Genomic DNA, 25,543 nt, shown 5'->3' with positions numbered 1-25,543 from the left:
AGCCACCAAGGAATGTAACTAAAGTTAGAAGTTTTTTAGGTTTGGCCAGTTATTACAGACAGTTTGTGAAAGGGTTCTCTATGATAGACACTCCTATGACGAGATTACTTCAAAAAGATGTCAAGTTCGAATGGTCAGAAAAATGTCAGCAGAGCTTTGAAAAGTTGAAAATGTTATTGATCGAGGCACCAGTGTTAGTGCATCCGGAATCAGGGAAAGAGTTTGTGATATATAGTGATGCATCCTTGAGTGGACTAGGTTGTGTGCTTATGCAAGAAGGCAAGGTAGTAGCTTATGCTTCGAGGCAACTAAAGCCCCATGAGAAAAAGTATCCTATGCATGATCTAGAATTAGCTGCCATTGTATTTGCTTTGAAGATTGGGCGACATTACTTATTCGAAGAAAAATGCCATATCTATACAGACCATAAAAGTCTTAAGTACCTGATGACTCAAAAGGACTTGAATTTGAGGCAACGAAGATGGCTAGAATTGCTAAAAGACTATGAACTTGTGATTGATTATCACCCTGGTAAAGCAAATATGGTTGCCGACGCCTTGAGCAGAAAGTCTTTATTTGCTTTGAGAGCTACGAACGCACGGTTAACTCTATCTCATGATGGTGCAATTATAGCAGAGTTGAGAGCTAGGTCGACTTTCATACAATGAATTTGTGATGCTCAGAAAGCTGATAAAGAGTTACAAGCTAAGAAAGCTCAATGTGAGTTGGGTAATGAATCAAATTTTCAGATGGATTCTGATGGTTGTCTGAGGTACCGTGGAAGGATTTGTGTCCCGAAAGATGCTGAGTTGATTCGGAATATTTTGCATCAGGCTCATAATAGGGGTATGTCGGTTAACCCGAGTAGTACGAAAATGTACAATGATTTAAAGAAAATGTATTGGTGGAATGGAATGAAAAGAGATATATTCGAGTTTGTATCGAAGTGCTTGATTTGTCAACAAGTAAAGGCCAAACACCAGATACCTTCAGGTTTACTTCAGCCTAGTTTAGTTCCCAAAAGGAAATGAGACTGAATCACTAGGGACTTTGTGACATGCTTACCGTTGACACCAAGAAAGAAAGATGTCGTATGGGTTGTGGTTGACAGATTGACTAAATCGACTTATTTTATACTGGTACACATTGATTATTCACTTGATAAGTTAGCCAAATTGTATATTCCTGAGATTGTGAGACTTCATGGAGTACCTTTATCGATTATTTCGAATAAAGATCCGAGGTTTACCTTACAGTTTTGGAAGAAATTACAAGAAGCTTTAGGTACAAAGCTAAATTTTAGTACTGCTTTTCATCCACAGACTGATGGATAATCCAAGGAAGTAATTTACATGCTTGAAGATATGTGCAAATGTTGTGTTCTTGAATTCCAAGGTAATTGGGAAAAGTACCTACCTTTGGTTGAATTTGCTTACAACAATAGTTATCAGCCGAGCTTGAAGATGGCACCCTATGAGGTATTGTATGGGCATAAATGTTGTACACCTTTGTACTAGATTGAACTTAAGGAGAATAAGATACATGGAGTTGATTTGGTTAAAGAAACCGAAGAAAAGGTAAAGGTAATTCATGATATTTAAAAATGGCATCAGATAGACAAAAGTCGTACGTGGACTTGAAAAGAAAGGAAATTGAGTACCAGGTCAGTGGTAAAGTATTCTTGAAAGTGTCTCCACGGAAAAAGGTTTTGAGATTCGGAAGAAAAGACAAGTAGAGTCCTTGTTTTATAGGACCGTATGAGATTACCAAAAGGATAGGTCCTGTTGCTTATCGATTGGCCTTGCCGACTGAGTTCGAAAAGATTCACAATGTGTTTCATGTATCTATGTTGTGCCGATATAGATCTGATCCTTCTCATGTTATTGTACCAACAGAGGTTAAAATCAGACCGTATATGACGTATGGTGAGGAACCAGTTAAGATCTTGGCTCTGAAAGTCAAGCAATTGAGAAACAAAAGTGTTGCTCTTGTGAAAGTTTTATGGAAGAGACATGGGGTTGAAGAGGCTACATGGGAGCCTGAGGAGACTATGAGGAAACAATATCCAAACCTTTTTACCGGTAAGATTTTCGGGGATGAAAATCCTTAAGGGGGAGAGTTGTAACATCCTGAATTAGGGCCTAGTCGAAACAGTAGTTTCGAGAACAAAACTTTGAGACAGAAATAATTATTATATGATTCTTATGAGCTTTATGTTATGAATGCATGCTTATGTGAAAGTTTCATAAAGAAATTCTATGCATAAAATGTCTAGTTGAATTTTAGGGACCAAATTGAATAAAATGCAAAACTTGCATTCTAGAAGCTTTAAGCATGAAATTGATTTAGATTATGAATTAGAGGGTCCTAATTAGTAATTTGACCAATTTGTATAATTTTGGACAAAAATGGAAATGCATAGGAAAATTTGAAAGAAAAACCCTAAGGGCATTTTGGTCATTTGGTAATTAAAAGAATAAAAATGGAAAAATAAGTCAAAATTGGTGTCCATCTTCTTTTCTCATTGCTGAAAATTGAAACACACCATAGCTAAGGTTTGTTCAACATTTCCAAGCTTGATTGTAAGTGCTCCCTAGCCCCGTTTTTAATGTTCTTTGTATTTTTGAAGTCCTTAAAACATGATCTACCCATTTCTAGCTATATTTTGAGCTAGAGTTCATGTATGAAATTTGAACCATGTGTAACATGAATGTATTTTGATGATTAATGGAGGAATATGAATGTTTGATGCATGATAAACATCTTTTACTAGGTGTTTTTTAGTGAAAACACCTAAAAAGGGGACTTGTTTGTAAAAGTGTAAAAGTAAGTAGTGATAATGTGTAATAAAGAAAATATGGGCTGATATAAGCATAGTAAAGGTTTGGCCGGCTTAGGTAACAAAGAAAATGCATGCATTTCATTTTACGAGCCTAAGGACTAAATTGTAAATAAGTGAAAAGTTAAGGGTAAAAAGGTAATTTTACCAAAGAATGAGTTATGGATTGATTTGAATAATGTGATTAATAAACAAGTTAAATTTGGCATTATAGATCAAGAAAAACGTGAATTGGGTCTTGATCGAGGAAAGAATAAAGTATACGACAATTAGGCTCGATTCCCATTATTTTGTACCAAGGTAACTGCATATGCAAATAATGTGGTGTTGTAGCATGTTATTAATGTTTTAATATTATGTGATAATTGTTTTCTTGTTATTATGAGTTATATACTTATTGGTTGTTATGAGCATAAATGATATTATGGACGTTACATACGACATCACGAGAAAGTACGACAAAGTATGCCTTATGTAAGTAAGGAAAATCCCGTTTGAACATTAGGAATAGTCTAGGATACAAGTGAAATGTCACTAGGAATTAATAAATTTGAGCTCATTGAGTTGGTCCGAGTTCGTAATATATGTGAGAAATCTGAACTCGTTGAGTTGGTTTGGGTTCGTGATATGTATGAGGCGTCTGAGCTCATTGAGTTGGCCTGAGTTCATTATGGATGCGAGCATCCGAGCTCATTGACTTGGTTCGAGTTCATTATGGATATGATACATGTAATGAGGTTCCGAGCAATGGTCTTGTGTGTCCTACCGGTGGCTAGGTAATCCTTGAGTTGGTCGGATACCTGAAGCTTGTGTGAGTAGCCTGTGTAGCTACACCTTGATCGATAGCTTTTATGAGCCAGCCCGTGAGTAGCTCCATTTCAAGCATTACATGTTATGAGGTAGCTTTGGCTACGTAAGTATATGTCGCACTTATGTGCAAGTTTTCTATGTATCCAATAGTATTCTGAGTGTTGAACGGGTAATGCAATGAATGCGATGAAAGTCCCGAGTAGGGAATGTTAAATAGGTATGTTTATACGATATACTACGATAAGTATAGTAATGTATGCTGAACCTATGAATAATGCCTTGGTAAAGAATGATTTGTGAGGAGAAAGTATATGTGTACATATGATAAGTAAGTTAAAAGGTTTAAGTGATGAATAATCTTTATGTACGTATTGCTATGTCTTTCCATATTGATTTCTTGCTACCATTGCGTATTATTTGCATGTGGACTTACTAAGCTTTAATGCTTACCCTTTTTCCTTTCCATCCTTTATAGTTTCGCCAAGCTAGCTCGGGGATTGGAAGCTATCGGAGTATTAGATCACACTATTAAAAGATTATTGGGTATAGTGAAATTGTTATTTTGAGTATGGCATGTATAGGGGACTTGGTTATATTGTGATATGTGTCATGCTATTTGGCCAAATTGTGAAGGCCTATGATGATGATGATTCATTTTGTGATGGCCATGTGATATGGCTTATATTTGATCATTGGGTTGTAATCTAATTACCCATGCTTGCATGTGTTAGTGCTTAGATGATGTGATATGTTATTGCTTGGTAAATGTATGATAAAGTAAGGATTAGATGCTAAAAGATAAGGGATGACTTAATGGCTTAAAATGACTATATTAATGAATGCATAATTTGAAAATTATGGTAACAAGCTTAATAATGCATGAAATTGGTGTGGAATGCTTCTAAATGGTGTAGCAAAATGAATGTGCAATAGGATGACATTATGAAGATGTGAGAGTGCCATGGTGTTGAATATTTGAGTGTCTAAATATGTCATGTGGCATGCCATGAAATATGTTGTATGTATGAATGATTGAGGGTGACAATTGGCTTGAAAAATAGCCTTTAAATGGTCAACACGGGTAGACACACGGGCATGTGTCTAGACCGTGTGTGACTCATGGTCTGCCCCACGGGCGTTTTGAATGGCCATGTGTCACTTGTACCCTAATTTTGCAAGTCAGTATGCTCAGTAGTAAACACACGGGCTAAGACATGGGTGTGTGTCTTGGCCATGTGAAAGACACGGCCTACCTATATGGGTGTGTACCCTGGCCGTGTGAAGTCTGCACCATTTTTATAAAAAATCATTTAATTTCAATTGATCACATGGTCTGGCCACACGGCCGTGAGATGCATCCGTGTGACCCTAAATTGATGCTGATGTCATAGTCAGAGAGCTACACAGTCAGAAAACACGAGCTGTCGAGAAAACACGAGCGTGTCTCCTGTGTCACACGAGCGTGTGGCTCTATATTAGGGAAAACTTCCCAAACTTTTCTAAAGTATTTGATTTAGTCCCGATCCTTTTCTGATGCCTATGTTGGGTCTCGTAGGCCCATATTAGGGACAATTTTATGTATGTATGAATGAGGTTGTTTTAAAAAAAAATTTATAGCCTGATTATGCATGAATGCATGAGTACAAGTATGGTAATGCCTCGTACCCTGTTCTGGCACCGGATACAGGTAAGGGGTGTTACACGTATGTTTGTGTGAAATTGGTGTCTAGCATGAATATTCCCGTTGAGACTACAAAATTTGTGATAAAAGTGTCAAACCCTCTAGGCAAGTATGTGATAGTTGACAAAGTATGTAAGACCTGCCCTTTAATGATTAGAGGTTATTGTTTTTCGACTAATCTCATGCTTTTTCTGTTTGATGAATTTGATATAATACTTGGTATGGATTGGTTGACCATGCATGATGTAGTAGTAGACTGTAGAAGGAAAATGTAACACCCCTAACCCGTAACCATTGCCGGAATAGGTTAAAAGGCATTACTGGACTTGTAATTCAATTCAGAATAATCATTTATCAAATGTCATCTCATTTCAATAAATATCATTCATTCACATTCAATATGTACTTAAATCGAGCATACAAAGCTTAAAACATGCATTCGAGACTAAAACAGTAACATATTAAAATTTTGGAAACTTAGAAAAATTTCAACATTTCAAGTATCGCACGCTCGTGTGAACAAACCGTGTGCCTCACATGGTTAATAGACATGCCCGTGCCTTAGACCGTTTGGAAACAGGGCATACATTGTAACACCCCTTACCCAAGTCCGAGGCCGGAAATAGACACGAGTTATTACCTGACTTAAACGCATGCATACAATTCTTTCCGAGTTGCAAAAACTGGACCAAATTTAAAACTTTTCACTCTTAAACTAGAAATTTTTAATATGGGCCTACGAGGCCCAAAACACACTTTGGAAACGATTTGGGTTTAATCCGAACACTTTTGAAAACTTTGAAAAATGTCACTTAAAATAGGGGTACACGCCCGTGTGGAAAGGCAACACGCTCATGTGGCCATTTTGACATGGCCGAGCTGAAGGCTCGTGTGACTCACATAGCCTAAGAAAAATAGGGACACGCCTGTGTCCCTTACCCGTGTGGATTTATTTTCTAATTTGAACCTACAAGGGTTTTCACATGGCCAAGCGCACGCCCGTGTCTATAGCTCGTGTCCCTCACACAGCCATGTGTAAAAACCTTGACATTTTGTTTCTGACGTCAGCAACCAATTAGGGGCACACGGCCACGGCACATGCCTGTGGCCAGAGGCTATGTCCTCCATACGGCTGAGACACACGGTCATGTCTCTACCCGTGTGTTTACTACCATGCATACTGACTTGCAAATTTGAGGTGCAGGGGACACACCACTAAACAACATGCCCATAAAGTTGACGGTGTGTCGCACATGGCCTAGGCACACCCCCGTGTGTCTAGCCGTATGGACAAAAATAGGCTATCTACCAAGCCTTTTTGCCACCCTTACTTACATCAACCTACCAAACAACTCATACCACCAAGCCACACGGCAACACAAAGCCAATTCAACCACAACAAGATATCTAATACAATAGCATTACACTTTAACAACCTAACAAGTACTTGATTAGTCATGCAATTTACTCATTTATGAAATCATCGTCATTTGTATATAAATCATGATAGTAATTAGCCATTATACATGGTCTTATACAAAATAAAAGGGTTTCACCCCAAGCCAACAAATTTGGCCAAATAACAATGACACAAAACTCAAAGACAAGATCTTATACATGCCATAATCAAAATAAAAGAACTAACTATATCAAGTGCTTCAAATGATAGTGTGAACAAGGCCTCTGACGTTTTTTGATCGAAGGACTAACTTGGCGGCACTACAAGGCAAATGGAAAGGAAAATAAGTAATCACGAAGCTTAGTAAGTTGCATGTAAATAATGAAATAACTACAAGTTACCGTAAGGGATCATACTCCCAACATATCTCGATTTGCACATGAAAGTAAGGATTTCTGAACACTACTTGCTCATATTTTTTTCTCACCAATCATACAACAATGGTTTGAACTCTCATTTCATAATTCGTGTACAATACACAAGTAGTCATAAGCAAAACTTACTCACTTTCCTCTCTTACTAAACATACAACATAAATGAAGCTCGTGATTCGTAATTCTCATTTAAGTACCTGTACCACTCACCACATGGTCATAAGTTCTCTCATTTCAATATAAATCATAAATCTCATGTTGAACCATTTGGAATACTGCAGGATATTCAATAACCTTAAACATGGGATAAGATGCTGGCACCATGTCCCAGACATGGTCTTACACTGGCTAGCACATCAAAGTCGATGCCATGTCCCAAACAGTTCTTACACTGACTTTCATATATTGAGGCCGATGTTATGTCCTAAACAGGTCTTACACTGGCTCTCATCTACCGGTGTCGATGCCATGTCCCAAACAGGTCTTACACTGACACTCAACAAGCTGACGCCATGTCCTAGACAGGTCTTACACTAGCTTGTATATCTCGAGGCTAATGCATGTCCCAGACATGTCTTACACTAGCTCTCGTCTCAATGCTGATGCATGTACCAGACATGTCTTACACTGGCTCTCATAATGTGGTCGATGCATGTCCCAGACATGTCTTACACTAGCACACATATTACCCAATGTCATGGCATGAATATCCAAATCTATTCCTAATGTTCAACCGGGAGTCTTTATTACATTAATTTCTCAACATGCATACTCATATTCCCAATCAAAACAATTTATGCAATATCAATTCAATTACACATCATAACAATATAGTTGCATTATTAACATACAACTTACCTCGGATTACAAAACATAGGCGACTAGTTGATTTAATCTACTTGCTTGGCCTTCCCCTGGTCTGGGTTCAGATTTTGTATTTCTTGATCTAAAATGATAAAAATTCACTCATTTAACCTCTAAACAAATTTAGGCAATTATAAATTCACGTTTTTGGCAAAATGACTATTTCGCCCCTAGACTTTCACAAATAACCATTTTACCCCTAGGCCCGGAAATTGATTTTTATCGAATTTCCTTATTAGCCAAGCCTAATCGACCATTTATTACTCTTATGACAACGCCAAATTTTCACTATTTCACACAATTACAACCTATTTTATAACTTTTACAAAAATGATCTTTTTAGGTGTTTTCCATGAAAATCACTTTACAAATGTTGTTTATCTCACAATCATAACTCATATTCTTCAATAAAATTATAGTTAACAACACATATGCTTTCATGGCGAAACCCTAGACTCTCAACCATTTTGCAAAATAGTCCCCTCAATAGCTAGATTAAGCTTTAGGGGTTCCAAAAACACAAAAATCATCAAAAATAACCATCTAAATCACTTACTTGAGAGAGGAATAAGTGGCTGAAAGTTTCAAGCTTCCAAACCCTTAGAATAGCTGAAAATTTTGGTGAAGAAGAAGGTGATAAAGAGCTGATATCATTTTTTGTTTATTTTATTGTATTTCTAGTCAATTTGGTTACCAAAATTCACCTAACCATTTGACTATTTTAATTTCTTGTTTCATGGCCGGCCATCACTCATTTAAAGGCTTAATTTCACTTTAAAGACCCCTAATTTTGGTTCTCTAGCTATTTGGTATATCTATATTAGTAAAATAAGACTTTTGTCCTTTATGCGATTTAGTCTTTTTTTGAAATTAAGCTTTCAAACGCCACAATAATTCATCAAAATTTTTCAAACACTCACATAATCATACTATGACACCAAAATAATAATAAAAATAAATTTTCAGCCTCAAATTTTTGGTCCCGAAACCATTGTTCCGACTAAGCCCAAAATCGGGTTGTTACGTACATACTAACTTGTATCACGCGGCTAAGGACACGCCCGAGTGCCAGGCCGTGTGAAAATTGGTGAGGATACTGACTTGGGTCATACAACCAACCACACGTCCATGTATTTAGTCAGTGTGCCCTTTGAAATGGCAACACACGCCCGTGTGCTAGGCCGTGTGCCATATAAAGCATATACTGACTTGTACCACACGGCCGGTCACACGCCCGTTTGTGAGATCATGTGGAGTATACTGACTTCCATATCATTCAACACCAGGGGACACACGGACGTGCAACATGACCGTGTGTCACACATGGCTGAGACAAACGCCCGTGTCCCTACCCATGTGGACAAAAATAGGCTATTTGCAAAGCCATATTTGCCACCCTAAACACACAAGCATTCACAAGTATAAATGACCACATTTCATAATTGAATTGGCAATCATAATAACCATTTCAATGCAAATTATTTGCCATATCAAACCATTTCAATGCACATTATTTTCCATATCAAACCTAACATTTACATACCTAATTACCTAATCAACATCATGCATAATCCATTCATATATCAAATATATATCAAGACATCATTTGCACATTTTCATTCCATCTATTATTCACCAAAACATACCATAATTGAACACTTATACATAACCAAAGATGATACTAAAATAAGCCAAATTACATGGCTTAGTTCATACACAAGATATACCAAAAGCATGATTTTCAAGTGACCAATACTAATACCATTTAAACTAGCCTATACATGCCATATTTACATATTTTCACAAGTTTAAAGTACCAATCGAAAATTGGATAGTGTGATGTGCAACTCTGACTTGTCCGAAACGAGCGAGCTAACGAACCTCTATAAAATATAGAAAAAGAAATGTAGTAAGCTTTATAGCTTAGTAAGCCCGTATAATTTAGAATTAAACTTACCATTTAAACCAAATCAATACAAGTAACTAAGGTAAACTCCATACAATTTCCAAATGCCTATCATAAGTATCCATCCATAGGTTAGGGTACTGTTTTCGCATAGCTTCCTCGGGTTCCCACGTAGCTTCATCTATCTCGTGTTTATGCTAGAGAACTTTTACTAAGGCTATACGTTTATTTCTCAACTCTTTGATTTCATGAGCCAAAATCCTGATTGGTTCTTCATTATACGACATATCGGGTTGAATTTCAACATCTATCGGAGAGATCACATGAGACAGATTGGATTTGTAACGACGTAGCATAGAAACATGAAAGACATTATGTATCTTTTCAAGTTCTGATGGTAAAGCAAGTCAATATGCTACTGGTCCTATTCTTTCAACGATCTCATATGACTCAATGAATCACAGACTTAACTTTCTTTTACGTCTGAAATTGAGAATCGTTTTCCATGGTGACACTTTTAGAAAAACTCTATCTCCAACTTGAAATACAATCTCTCTACGTTTCAAATCTGTATAGGATTTCTATCAGTCTGAAGCCACTTTTAAACTGTCGTGAATCGTTTTCACTTTTTCTTTAGTTTCTCTAATTAATTCTACCTCATGAATCTTTTTCTCACTCAGTTCAGTCCAGTATAGAGGAGTTCGTCATTTGCGACCATTCAAAACTTCGTGTGGTGCCATCTTTATACTCGTTTGGAAACTGTTGTTGTATATGAATTCAATCAAGGTAAGCATTTTTCCCAATTGCCCTTAAACTCTAAAATACAACATCTTAACATTTCTTCAAGAATCTGAATAACTCTCTCGGCCTGACCGTCAAACTGAGGATGAAAAGTAGCACAGAAATTAAACTTTGTTCCCAGAGCCTCTTGTAGTTTCTTCCAAAATCGTGATGTAAATCTCAGATCTCTATCAGAAATAATAGATAATGGTATTCCATGTAACCGAACAATTTTAGAAATGTACAATTCTGGTAATCTATCAAGTGAGTAATTTGTATGTATTGGTATGTAATGAGCAGACTTCGTTAGTCGATCAACAACAACCCAGATAGCATCTTTCTTTTTCGAAGTTAGAGGTAATCTCAACACAAAATCCATTGTAACTTTATCCCATTTCCACTCAAGAATCATTACAGGCTATAGTAAACTCGATGGTACTTGATGTTTAGCTTTGACTTACTGACATATTAAACATTTCGATACAAACTCTAAGATATCCCGTTTCATACCTAACCACTAGTACATCTGTTTCAGATCGTTATACATCTTAGTACTACCCAGATGAACAGAAAAATGACTGCTGTGTGCTTCATGCAGGATTTTCTGAATAAGCCCTATATTTTTCGGTATACAAATTCTATTTCAAAACATTAAATAGTCATCAATTCCAATATCAAATTGTGAATCAGAAATAGACTCACATTGAATTCGTTTAGCTTGTAATTCACGGTCATCTTTTTGAGCTTTACAGGTTTGTTGAAGAAATACTGGTTTAGCTTTTAATTTGACTAAAATAGACCCATCATCACAAATCATCAACTGGGTGTTCATCGCTCGTAACACAAACAAAGATTTTTGACTCAGACCATCAGCAACAACATTAGCTTTTCCCAAGTGATAATCAATCACAAAGTCATAATCTTTCAATAACTCGAGCCACCTTCGTTGTCTCAAATTCAAATCTTTTTGTGTCATCAGATATTTCAAGTTCTTGTGATCCGAATAAATATGACATTTTCCCGTGTATAAGTAGTGTCGCCAAATTTTCAATGCAAACACAATTGCAGCCAAATCTAAGTCATGCGTCGAATAGTTCTTTTCGTGCGGTTTTAACTATCGACAAGCATAAGCTATAACTTTTCCCTCTTGCATCAGAACACATCCTAAACCGTTTAATAACGCGTCGTTATAAATCACAAATTGTTTCCCCGATTCTAGTTGAACCAATACTGGTGCTTCAGTTAACAGTACTTTCAACTGTTCAAAACTCTGTTGACATTTTTCTGACCATTCAAACTTCACGTCTTTTTGTAACAGTCGTGTTACCTCTAACAGTCTAATTTTGGCCCTAATCAGAATAATGGTTTTGGGACCACAAATTCTAGTCAAAAAATAGTTAAATATTATTTTTCGTGTTTATGATATGTGAATTGACATTTATGAAAGTCCCGTGTGAAAATTTTATTGTTTGTGTGCCTAATTTGCAAAAAGGACCTAATCGCATAAAAGGTAAAAGCTGTGTGCTAGATCTTACAAGTGCTTAATTGACTTGGCTTTATAACTGTGAGGTCCTTATGTAGTTATTTGACCAAACTTATGATTAAATAACATTAGTGGACATTAGTTGTTGGCATATCAATGTTTTAATGCATGGGTAATATGGTAAAATACATATTAAAGTAAATTATATGGAAACAAATTAGAAAATCATGCCATAATATGTGTTCATCCACCAAAATTGAAGAAAAAAAGAAAGAATAAAAGCTTTTAGGGTTTTGGCACATTGAAAGCTTAATTCGAATCAAGAAAAGAGAAATTCTGACTTAGACCCAGGAAAATCAAAGATTGTAGTGTAAACAGCCCGAGTCGACAAATTTTGAGTACAAGGTAAGTTCGTACTTGAAATATGATATTAAGCAAGTTTTGATGCCTTTATTATACATGGGTTGTATATAATTGAATTGGATGATATGATGATGAATTGAAAGCATTGGCACTAAGTGTGCGATTTAAATTAGATTTGGTTATTTGTGGCACTAAGTGTGCGATACCGACTTGGTTTTGGCTGGTTGAAACGGCACTAAGTGTGCAGAAATCATTTTAGCTTTCGCTAACCTTTACAGCACTAAGTGTGCGGATGTTAAAGTGTGAATAATTTAGGTAAAGTCTTGAAATACTTAAACAAATGGTGAGAATGAAAGTGAATAAGTATGGGAAGATCCAAGTCTGTATAATACCTTTATGGTAGATGATATTAACTAGGTGAAGTATATTGAATTGTTATGAACATATGGATTGGGTTGGTATAGATTTGATGGATGATTAAGAATTTGTAAATACCTAAATGTTGATGTTTTATGTTTTATATATTGTTGATGATTATAGTACGAGCTTACTAAGCTTTAGAAAGCTTACTTTGTGTGTTTGCATTGTTTAATAGATATCGACGTTACTTTAAACTCGGGGATCGTCAACGATTTTCAGCACACTATCGAACTTCATTTTGGTACTTTTGAAAGTGTAAATATTTTTATGTATGGCATGTATAGGCTAGCATGTCTATGTATTTAAGCTTTGATATGTATATATGTTATGCCATGAGAGTTGGCTAGCAAATGATATGTTTTGTGCTTAGTTTTGGTAAATGGTTTGTGATGCCAAATTGTGTATGTTTGTAATGGTTATATGGCCTTGTATGTGGTGGTCATTTTGAAATATACCAAGTTGAGGAAATGGTAAGTTTAAGCATGAATTAGAAGGTGCTATAAGTGAGCTATGAAATGAGCATTTTGGCATGTTGTTGTAATAGGATTTTTAATGTGTTTTGGTATGGATTTGAATAGGTTATTGGATGATAATGATTTAGTTATAATGAAACATGTGTTGAGCATGGAATTGGCTGAAAATTTTGGAATAAATGTTGTTTAATATTGTTTGTTGTACCGAAAAAAGGGTGGCAAGTTGGCTTAAACCAAGCCTGCATTGCGCCACACGGTTAGGGAGCACGGGCGTGCCTTGTGGCCATGTATGCAAAGCAGTAACCTTTTAAGACCACACGGTTAAGACACATGGGCGTGTTATATGGTCATAGCCTTAAGTCAGTAGCTAGCTAAGTATCACATGGCCGTGTCTGTTGGTCGTGTGTAAAATTCAGTAGCCATGCCCTGTTTTGCCACGTCTTGGACACACATGTGTGTCTAGACCGTGTGAGGCACACGGCCTGTTCACATGGGCGTGTGACCTTTTTAAAAGTAGAAAATTTTTTATCTGTCCGGAAACTTTTATATGTTATCAATTTGGTCCCGAATGGATGTTTAAGCTTTGTATACTTGGTTTTATGTGAATATTGAATGTGAATGAATGACTTTTATTAGTATTAAAATGATATTTGATGTATGGTAGTTCTGATTTGAGTTATAAGTCTGGTAATGCCTCTCAACCCATTCCGACGACGGTTATGGGTTAGGGGTGTTACATTTTATTGGTATCAGAGCTCTAATTTAGTTGGTTCTAGGACTACTATAGCGTATGTGGGTCTAGCTATGCATGCGATATATCTAAAATTGCGGTAATGTGATGAATCCTAACATTGAAATGTGCTTTTATATAGCAATGGATCTCGATAGAGTTGTAGCTAACGATGTTGAAAGTAATGCGCCTGCTCCCACGCAAGGGACAGTGCAAGCTGATTCTCGACCAGCTACGAGTAGCCGTGATGGTAAGGCTAAACAAGTCTTCTATCAGATGATGAGCGATTGGTTCACTTAATATATTAGAACCAATCCGGTTGTACAACAACCTCCACCCCCGATTAATCCTTCTCAAACTTCTGTTATGCCACCAGCGAATCTGATACAGTTGAGTAGACCACCAGTTGATAAGATTAAAAAATATGAGGTTGAAGAGTTCAGAGCTACAACAAGTGATGATGCCAAAAAAGCTGAGTTCTGGTTAGAGAATACGATAAGAGTGTTTGATGAGTTATTTTTGAATCCTGATGAATGCATAAAATGTGTTGTTTCCCTCTTAAGAGATACAGCGTATCGTTGGTGGAAAAATTTGATGTCTGTGGTTCTGACTGAACAAGTTACATTGGATTTCTTTCAAGCTGAATTCTAAAATAAATATATTAGTTAGAGATTCATTGATCAAAAGTGCAAAGAGTTTCTTGTGCTTCAACAAGGTCATATGTCTGTTACAGAATATGAGTGGGAATTTATAAGGTTGAGTCAATATGCCCATGAATGTGTATCTTCGGAAGCAATAATGTGCTAAAGGATTGAAGATGGTTTGAATGAGGATATTCGTTTGCTAGTTGGGATCTTGGAAATCAAAGAATTTGTAGTGCTTGTTGAACGAGCATGTAAAGCTGAAGATCTTGGGAAAGAGAAGAGAAAGGCTGATTTTGAAGCTAGAGATGTACGAAAAGATCAGTAGGTAAATCATTTTAATTTAGATCCAAGAAGCTTAGAGATGATAGCAGTCGTTTAAAGACTAGTGTGGCACATTTGAACAGAGATCGTGCTAGAACACAATCGAATTTCAAATTTTTAGCCACGTCTGTTGCTAGTGTTGATAATGCAAAGAATGAAAAGCATAAATGTGATCAATGTGGAAGACGACACTTTGGTGAATGCTGGGGAAAAAGTAATAACTGAGCTTGTTATAGTTGTGGTTCAAGAAATCATTTTATAAAAGATTTTCAGATTTAGCTGAAAAAGATAATGTTCAAAATCCAAGGCAGGGTTGTAATGTTTCTCGAGGTAGACCTTCCAAGAAGTTGGGAAATGTAAGCGGTAGTCAGAGAGGAACGAATGACACAGTTGTGAGATCTGAGGCTCGTGCACTTGCCAAAGCCTATGCTATTCGAGCTCGCGAGGAAGCTTCATCACCAGATGTGATTACGGGTACATTTACTCTCTATGATACTTTTATGATACTTTTGGATCAACACATTCGTATATATGCATGAATTTAGTCAATAGTAAGACTTTTCCTGTAGAGTCTATTGAATTTGTAATTAAAGTTTTGAACCCTTTAGGCAGAGATGTTCTGGTTGATAAAGTCTGTAAGAATTGTCCGTTAATGTTTCAAGACAATTATTTTCTAGCTAATCTGATGTTGTTACCTTTTGATGAATTTGATATAATTCTGGGAATGGATTGGTTAACTTTGCATGATGCTGTGGTGAATTGCAAATGGAAAATTATTGATTTGAGATGCAAGAATGATGAAATAGTCAGAATTGAATCTAGTGATTTGAATGGATTGTCTGCTGTAATATCTTCGATGAAAGCTTTGAGTATTGTGAGAAAGGGTTGTGAAGTTTATTTTTCATATGTGATTGATTCAAGAGTGCCAGAAAAGAAAGTTGAATCTATGCTTGTTGTTTGTGAGTTCCCTGATGTGTTTCCTGAAGAACTTCCGGGATTACCTCCAGTTAGAGAGATAGAATTTGGCATAGAATTGGTACCTGGTACTACACCGATTTCGATAGCTCCGTACAGAATGCCTCCAACAGAACTAAAAGAATTAAAGTCTCAATTGCAAGAGTTGACTGATCGAGGGTTTATTAGATCGAGCTTCTCACCTTGGGGTGCTCCAGTTTTATTTTTGAAAAAGAAAGATGGTACGATGAGAATGTGTATAGATTATCGTCAATTGAACAAGGTGACTATTAAGAATAAGTATCTCCTGCCCCGAATTGATGATTTGTTTGATCAGTTGAAAGGAGCTGCTGTGTTTTCAAAAATAGATTTGAGATCACGCTATTATCAATTGTGAGTGAAAGACTCAGATATTCCAAAGACTGCTTTAAGAACGAGATACAGTCACTATGAATTTTTAGTTATGCCTTTCGGATTGACTAATGCACATGCTATCTTTATGGATTTGATGAATAGAATTTTTAGACTGTATTTAGGTTAATTTGTTGTGGTATTTATTGATGACATATTGATTTATTGTGTGACGAATCTGAACATGCCGAGCATCTAATAATAGTATTACAGATTTTGAGAGAATAATAGTTGTATGCTAAATTCAGTAAATGTGAGTTCTGGTTGCGAGAAGTTGGTTTTCTGGGTCATATTGTATCAGCCTCTGGTATTCGAGTTGATCCGAGCAAAATATCAACTATTTTGGATTGGAAACCTCTGAAAAATATATCTGAATTCTGTAGTTTTCTAGGACTTACTGGTTATTATAGAAGATTTGTAAAAGGATTTTCAATGATTGCGACCCCGTTGACAAAACTGCTTTAGAGAGATGTGAAGTTTGAGTGGTCTGAAAAATGTCAAAACAGCTTTGATCAGTTGAAGCCTTGTTGACTGAAGCTCCGGTATTGGTACAACCTGAATCGAGTAAAGAATTTGTGATTTACAGCAATGGTTTATTGATCGGTTTCGGATGTGTTTTAATGCAAGAAGGAAAAGTCGTTGCTTATGCTTCGAGACAATTGAAACTGCACGAAAAGAACTATCCGACGCATGATCTTAAATTAGCTACAATTGTGTGTGCTCTAAAGATTTGGCATCATTACTTGTTTGGTGAGAAATGCCTTGTGTATTCTGATCATAAGAGTTTGAAGTATTTGATGATTCAAAAAGATTTGAATCTGGGACAAAGAAAATGGCTTGAATTACTAAAAGACTACGAACTTGTGATGGATTATCACCCGAAAAAACCAAATGTTGTTGTCGATGCCTTAAGTATGAAATCATTGTTTGTTTTGCGTGCAATGAATGCTCATTTAGTTATGTCTGATGATGGTTCAGTTTTAGCTAAATTAAAATCAATACCCTTGTTCTTACAGCAGATTATTGAAGCTTAGAAGATTGATAATGAAATTTTAGCTAAACGAGCTCAGTGTGATGTAGAGTCTGATTTAGAATTCAGAGTTGATAAAGATAATTTCTTGAAATTTAGAGATTGAATTTGTATTCCGAGAAATCCAGAGTTAATTCAAAGGATTCTGAGTGAAGCCCACAATAGTCGGTTATCTGTGCATCCGGGTAGTACGAAAATGTATAATGATTTGAAACAGCATTATTGGTGGTCTGGAATGAAAAGAAATATCTCTGATTTTGTTTCTAAATGCTTGATATGTCAGCAAGTTAAGGCTGAACATCAAGTGCCATCTGGATTGTTACAACCGATTATGATTCCAGAGTGGAAATGGGATTGAGTGACCATGGATTTTGTTTTGGGTTTACCCCTGTCTCTGAAGAAGAAAGATGCAATTTGGGTTGTAGTTGATCATTTGACGAAATCAGTTCATTTTATTTCTATTCGATCTGATTACTCACTTGATAAATTAGCTGAGTTATATATTTCTGATATTGTGAAATTGCATGGTGTGCCATTATCGATAGTGTCAGATAGAGACCCGAGATTTACATCACGATTCTGGAAGAAGTTGCAAGATGCTTTAGGTACTAAATTGCACTTTAGTACTGCTTTTCATGTTTTACAAACAAGTCCTTTTAGGTGTTTTCATGAAAAATCACTTAGAAAAAGATATTCATTTAACACCAAGATTCCATATTCCTCCATTAATCATCAAAATACATGCATTACACACACGTGTAAATTTTTTAACATAAACCCTAGTTCAAATAAAGGGTAGAAATAGCTAAATCATGTTTCTAGGATCTCAAAAATGCAAAGAACATTAAAAACGGGGCTAGGATTGACTTACTATTAAGCTTGAAAAGTGAAAAACCCTAGCTATGGTGCTCCTCCAAGTTTCGGCTATGGCATGAGAAAGATGAGAAAATTTTTGCTTGATTTTTCCCTTTTTAATCTTTTATTAACCAAATGACCAAAATGCCCTTTTCATTAAACTTTTAAATTTTATCCATGCATGTCCATTTTTGTCCATAAAAATAGGAATTGGGCAAATTACTATTTAAGAACCTCTAATTAATAATCCAAAGTTATTTCATACTAAAATTTCTAGAAACACATGTTTTGCAACTTATTCAATTTAGTCCCTAAAGTCAAATTGGACACTTTACCCATAAAATCTCTTCATGAAATTTTTACACGAGTATGAAATCATATCATAGACCTCAATAATCATAAAATAATTATTTCTACCTTGAATTTGTGGTCTCAAAACCACTTTCTGACTAGACCCTAATTCCAGATGTTACAGAACTAATTTTAACATAAGGACTTCTAGTTTAATGATTCATAGCTATTTAATACCTTTAACTAATAGAACATGCATTTAGTCCTTTTTACCAAATTAAACATTCAAATAGTAAAATTTCTTTACAAAACTTTCACATAATAATTCTATCATGTTGTAAACCTTATTAAAATAATAAAATAAATATTTTGACTTCGGATTTGTGGTCCCAAAACCACTATTCTGATTTGACTCAAAAACGGGCTATTACAGAAAATCATCAAATTGAAATGTGAAAATGGTGATATTCTTCGGGTTGAATCAGATGAATCAGATAGCTTGCTTGTAGTGATTTCTTCTATGACTACTCAAAAATGTGTAAGAAAGGGTCATGAAGCTTATCTTACTTTTGTACTGAATACAATAGAGTCTGAGTTGAAAATTGAGTCAGTGTCGATAGTATGTGACTATCTAGATGTGTTTCCGGAAGAGTTTCCCAGCTTTCCTCCAATTAGGGAAATTGAGTTTGGTATTGAGTTAATTCTTGGTACTGCATCTATTTCGATTGCTCTGTATAGGATGGCTCTGACGGAATTAAATGAGTTGAAAATTCAGTTACAAGAGTTAACGGATAAAGGTTTTGAGAGACTAGTTATTCTTCGTGGGGCTCATCGGTGCTATTTGTGAAGAAGAAGGATGGTTCAATAAGATTGTGTATAGACTATTGGCAGCTCAATAAGGTAACCATAAAGAACAAGTACCCCTTACCAAGAATCGATGACTTGTTTGTCCAATTGAAGGGAGCCACAGTATTTTCAAATATAGACTTTAGGTCCGGTTACTACCAGTTGAGAGTTAAAGACTAGGATGTGCCAAAAACTACTTTTTGGATGAGGTATGGTCACTATGAATTTCTGGTTATGCCATTTGGTTTAACGAATACTCCCACAGTATTTATGGATTTAAGGAACCGTATTTTTTGACCATACCTAGATAAATTTGTGGTTGTCTTTATTGACAATATACTGATTTGTTCTCATGATGAGACCGAGCATACCGAGAACTTGAGAACGATTTTGCAAACTTTGAGAGACAAGCAGTTGTAGGCTAAGTTTAGTAAAAGTGAGTTTTGGCTTCGAGAAGTCAGATTTTTGGGGCACATTATTTCAAGTGATGGCATTTGAGTAGATCCGAGTAAGATTTCAGCTATTGTTGAATGGAAACCGCCGAGGAATGTGTTAGAGGTTAGAAGCTTTCTAGGCTTAGCCGGTTATTATAGAAGGTTTGTTAAAGGATCTTCCATGATTTCTACTCTGATGTCGAGATTGTTACAGAAAGATGTCAAGTTCGAATGGATGGAAAAATACCAATAGAGTTTTGAGAAACTAAAGGCATTGTTGACTGATGCTCCAATTTTAGCACAACATGAACCGAGGAAAGAATTTGTGGTTTATAGTGATGCATCCTTGAATGGATTGGGTTGTGTACTTATGCAGGAAGGCAAGGTGATAGCTTATGCCTAGAGGCAGCTGAAACCACATGAGAAGAATTATTTGACACATGATTTGGAATTGATAGTCATTGTGTTTGCGTTGAAGATTGGGAGACATCATTTGTATGGTGAGAAATGTCGTATATATACTGACCATAAGAGTCTAAAGTACTTGATGACTCAAAAGGATTTGAACCTAAGACAACGGAGATGTTTAGAGTTGATAAAAGATTATGAGCTTGTGATTAACTATCACTTGGGAAAGGCGAACGTGGTCGCTGATGCCTTGAGTAAGAAATCATTGTTTGCATTGAGGGTTATGAATACCCTGTTGACTTGTTCAGATGATGGTTCGATTCTAGCTGAGTTGAGAGGTAGACCAATGTTTCTCCAAGAGATTTATCAGGCTCAGAAAAGTGACAGTGAGTTGCAAGCCAGAAGAGTCCAATGTGAATTGAGTATGGAATTAGATTTTAGGATTAGTTCGGATAGATGTTTGATGTTATGAGATAGTAGTCATTTTTCTATTCATCCAGGCAATACGAAGATGTATAATGACTTGAAGAAAATGTATTGGTGGTCAGGAATGAAAAGAGACATTCCAGAGTTTGTTTCTAAATGTTTGATTTGTCAGCAAGTGAAAGCTGAACACTAAGTACCTTCAGGTTTACTTCAGCCTGTGATGGTTCCCGAGTGGAAATGGAACCGTATTACTATGGATTTTGTGACGGGTTTGCCTTTGACATCAAGAAAGAAAGATATTGTATGGGTGGTTGTAGATCGATTGACAAAGTCGACTCATTTTATACCGGTACGTACCGACTACTCACTTGATAAGTTAGTCGAGTTGTATATTTCTGAAATAGTAAGGTTGCACAGAGTACATTTATCGATTATATCGGATAGAGATTCGAGGTTTACTTCACGATTTTAGAAGAAGTTACAAGAGGCTTTACGTACAAAGTTAAATTTTAGTACCGTTTTCCATTCGTAGACTGACAATCAGTTTGAGCGTGTAATTCAAATTCTTGAAGATATGCTACGGTGTTGTGTTCATGAGTTTCAAGGTAGTTGGGAAAAGTATTTACCATTGGTAGAATTTGCCTACAACAATAGTTTTCAATCGAGTTTGAAAATGACACCTTGTGAGGCATTGTATGGGCGTAAGTGTCGAACGCCCTTGTATTGGACCGAACTCAGAGAGAATCAAATTCACGAAGTTGATTTAGTTAGAGAAACTGAAGAAAAAGTAAAGACAATACGTGATTGTTTGAAAGACGCTTCGAATAGACAGAAATCTTACGTGGATTTGAAATGGAATGAGATTGAGTTTTAGGTCAGTGATAAGGTATTCCTGAAAGTGTCTCCGTGGAGGAAAGTTTTGAGGTTTGGCTGGAAAGGCAAATTAAGTTCGTGCTTCATTGGACCGTATGAAATTACTGAAAGAATAGGGCTGGTAGTTTATTGGTTGGCTTTGCCATCTAAGTTGGAAAAGATCCATGATGTGTTCCATGTGTCTATATTACACCAATACCGATCAGACCCTTCGCATGTGATTTCTCTAATAGAGGTTGAGATTCGACCGGATATGACTTATGGGGAAGAGCCGATTAAGATTTTGGCTCGAGAGGAACAAAACTATTGCCTTGGTGAAAGTATTATGGCAAAGACATAAGGTTGAAGAGGCTACATGGGAGACCGAGGAAAACATGAGAAATGAATACCCAAACCTTTTCACTGGTAAGATTTTCGGGGACAAAAATCCCTAAAAGGGGAGAGTTGTAACATCTCGAATTAGGGTCTAGTAGGAACAGTGGTTTTGAGACCACAAATTTGAAATAGAAATAATTATTTTATGATTATTATGAGGTCTATGATATCATTGCATGCTTTTATGAAAATTTCATGAAGAAATTTTATTGATAAAATGTCCAATTTGACATTTATGACTAAATTGCAAAAATTGCAAAATATGAGTTCTAGAAGCTTTAAGCATGAAATTGCCATGGATTATTAATTAGAGGTCTTTAACTAGCAATATGCCCAATTTCTATTTTTATGGACAAAAATGGGCATAAATAGGAAAATTTTAAAAGAAAGGCTTTAAGGGCATTTTTTTTATTTGGTTAATAAAAGAATAAAAATGGAAAAATAAGTCAAAATTGTGTTCATATTTCTCCCTCATTGCCGAAAATCCTAAGGAGCCATAGCTAGGGTTTTTTTCACCCTTTCAAGCTCAATAATAAGTACATTCTAGCCCCTTTTTTATGTTCTTTATGTTTTTGAGATCCTTGAAGCATGATCTAGCTATTTCTACCATTATTTTAAGCTAGGGTTCATGTTCAAAAACTTACCCATGTGTGACATGTATGTATTTTGATATTTAATGGAGGAATATGAAAGTTTAATGTATGATAAACATCTTTTACTAAGTGGTTTTTCATGAAAATACCTAACAAGGACCTTTTTGTAGAAGTTGTAAAAATGAGTAGTAAAAATCTGATTTGAAGGAAAGTATGGGTTGTTATGAGCATGTGTTAGGTTCGGCTAGGCTTGGGTAACAAAGAAAATGGACACATTTCATTTTACGAGCCTAGGGACTAATTTGTAAATATGTGAAAGTTTAGGGGCAAAACCATATTTTTTCCAAAATATACTTTTTTGACTGATTTGAATAATGTGATAATTAAATAAGCTAAATTTGCTATTATAGATCAAGAAAAATAGAGTCCGAACCTAGACCGAGGAAAGAACAAGATTTTGGACTAAATCGAATTAATTGTCCATATTTTGTACCGAGGTAAGTTCATGTGTAAATAATGCAATGATATATCATGTTTTAATATTTTATTAATGTATGAGTCTCTATGTTTAATTATTATGACGAGTGTATGAACGATGTTATTGTCTATGAGCATGACATTGTGAACGAGTTCGACGAATATGTGATTCGAGAAAATTCCATTTGAACCTTATGAATAATTTAGGATATAATGTGACATGTCACTAGGAACTATATCTGTTGAGCTCATAAGATATGCGATATGCGTCTATGTGAATCTGAGTGCTAGTCTTGTACATTCTACAGGTGGCTGGGTAGCCCGACATGTGTTGCGGGTACCTGTCAGCTTGTATGAGTAGCCCGAGTAGTTACATCTTGACTGTCAGCTTGTGTGAGCAGGCCCATGATTAGCTCGAGAGCGAGCAATGTGTGATTTGTGATGTGAGGTAGCATGTGGCTACGTTTGAAGCACTATGTGCAAGCCTTCCGTGTATCCGATAGTATTCCGAGTGTTCAACGGGTAAATTAGTAAGTTATTCGACAAGTAAGTCATTGATGAGGAAATATGAGAATGTATTACAAGTTAGAACATGTATATATGAAAAACTCCTATGAATGAACTCAATATGTGATGATCTTTTGGTAAGATTGAAAATGTGTAAGTTATGCCTATGAATTTATGATGACATATATGTTAACTATGTTATGTCAATGGTATATATATATTCATGATCATGTTGCTATTTATTTTCATGTGAACTTACTAAACTTTATGCTTACCCCCCTCTCTTTTCCATTTTCTTATAGTATCGCCAAGCTAGCTTGAGGATCGAAGGATGTCGGAGACTCGATCACACTATCAATTGGACATTTGGGTATATTTAGTCTCAACATTTTGAGTATGGCATGTATAGGGACTTGGTCTTTTTTTTATATGTCATTTAGGTCAGCCAAATGTGTTGGCTTATAATGATTTGATGATTTATTTTGTGTATGGCCATGAGATATGGCTCAAGCTAATTATGAGGATGTAATCCTATTCAATATGCATGCTTGTGCTAAGGTCATTCATGATGTTATTAAATTCATTTTGGCATGGATGAATTGTGGATATGATCATTGATGTTTGATGATGGATTGTGAGTAAATGGCATAATAACAACTAAGGCATAAATGTGTAAAATGGAAGTAAATTTGATGTTGTATATTGCATGTGATTTGGTAAGCTTAGTTTAAATAAGATATGGAGTCATAAAAAGTACTAATTGATAAGAAGTTGATATGCATGAGCCATGGTTGTAAATGTGTAAGTTCTCATTTATGCCATGTAAGTTGTCATGGAGATGTATAAGTGTGTATATGTTATTATGAGTGACAAATGGCTTGTAAAATAGCCTCAAAGTTTCCCACACGGGCAAACACACGGGCGTGTGTCTAGGCCATGTGTGACACACAGTCTGCCCCATGGGTGTGTGTTCCGGCCATGTGTCTTATGCACCGTAATTAATACAAAACAGAATGCCCAGTAGTAAACACATGAGCAAAGACACGACCGTGTGTCTCAGCCGTGTGAAGGACACGGCCTTAGGACATGGGCGTGTGCCCAGGCCGTGTGAAGTCCGCACCTGATTTTTGGAATTTAATTCGCCACACGGCCTAAGCACACGGGTGTGTGACTTGGCCGTGTGACCCTAATTTGTTGATGACATCATAAACAGAGAGTTACATAGGCTGAGGGCACGGGCGTGTCCCTAGCCACACGGGTGTGTGTGACCACACGGCCTACCCACACGGGTGTGTGACCCCTATTTTGATGAAAAATTTTCTAAGTGTTACAAAATTTCTGAGAGTTCTTGATTTAGTCCCGATCCATTCCCAATGTATGTTTTAGGCCTCGTGGGCCCATATAAGGGGCAATATGCTTGTGTATAAATGGTTTTGAATTGAACGAAATTTTATGGCCCAATTTTGTAAGAATGTTTATGTTTTGGTCCGGTAACGCCTCGAACCCTGACCCAACGTTGGATACGGGTAAAGAGTGTTACAAACCTGGTAACCATGTATGCATAAAAATAGATATCTTTTCCCCTATACCAACCCTCTAGCCTAAACAGTCCATTAATAAACCCCGTAAAGCCTAAATACTCTTCCAAGTATATGATGGCGTAGTTCTGAAACTTGTATTTAAAATATCGAACATGGGAAAATATTTGGCTTTCAAAACGTGAGCTAAAAGTGAATCTGGATTAGTAATGAGTCTCCAGCGTTGTTTTGCCAGTAGGGCAATGTTGAATTTCTCTAGATTCCAAAAGCCCTTTCCCCCTTCCTCTTTAACCGCGAACATCATTTTCCAATCGCACCAGTGAATTCCTCTTCGCCCAGGTCCCTTTTGCCACCAGAACTTTGCAATTATACTATCCA

This window comes from Gossypium hirsutum, chromosome A13 (assembly GCF_007990345.1).
Source record: "Gossypium hirsutum isolate 1008001.06 chromosome A13, Gossypium_hirsutum_v2.1, whole genome shotgun sequence".
Lineage (NCBI taxonomy): Eukaryota > Viridiplantae > Streptophyta > Magnoliopsida > Malvales > Malvaceae > Gossypium > Gossypium hirsutum.
The sequence above is the reverse complement of the archived record's forward strand: the minus strand, read 5'-3'. Positions refer to the sequence as shown.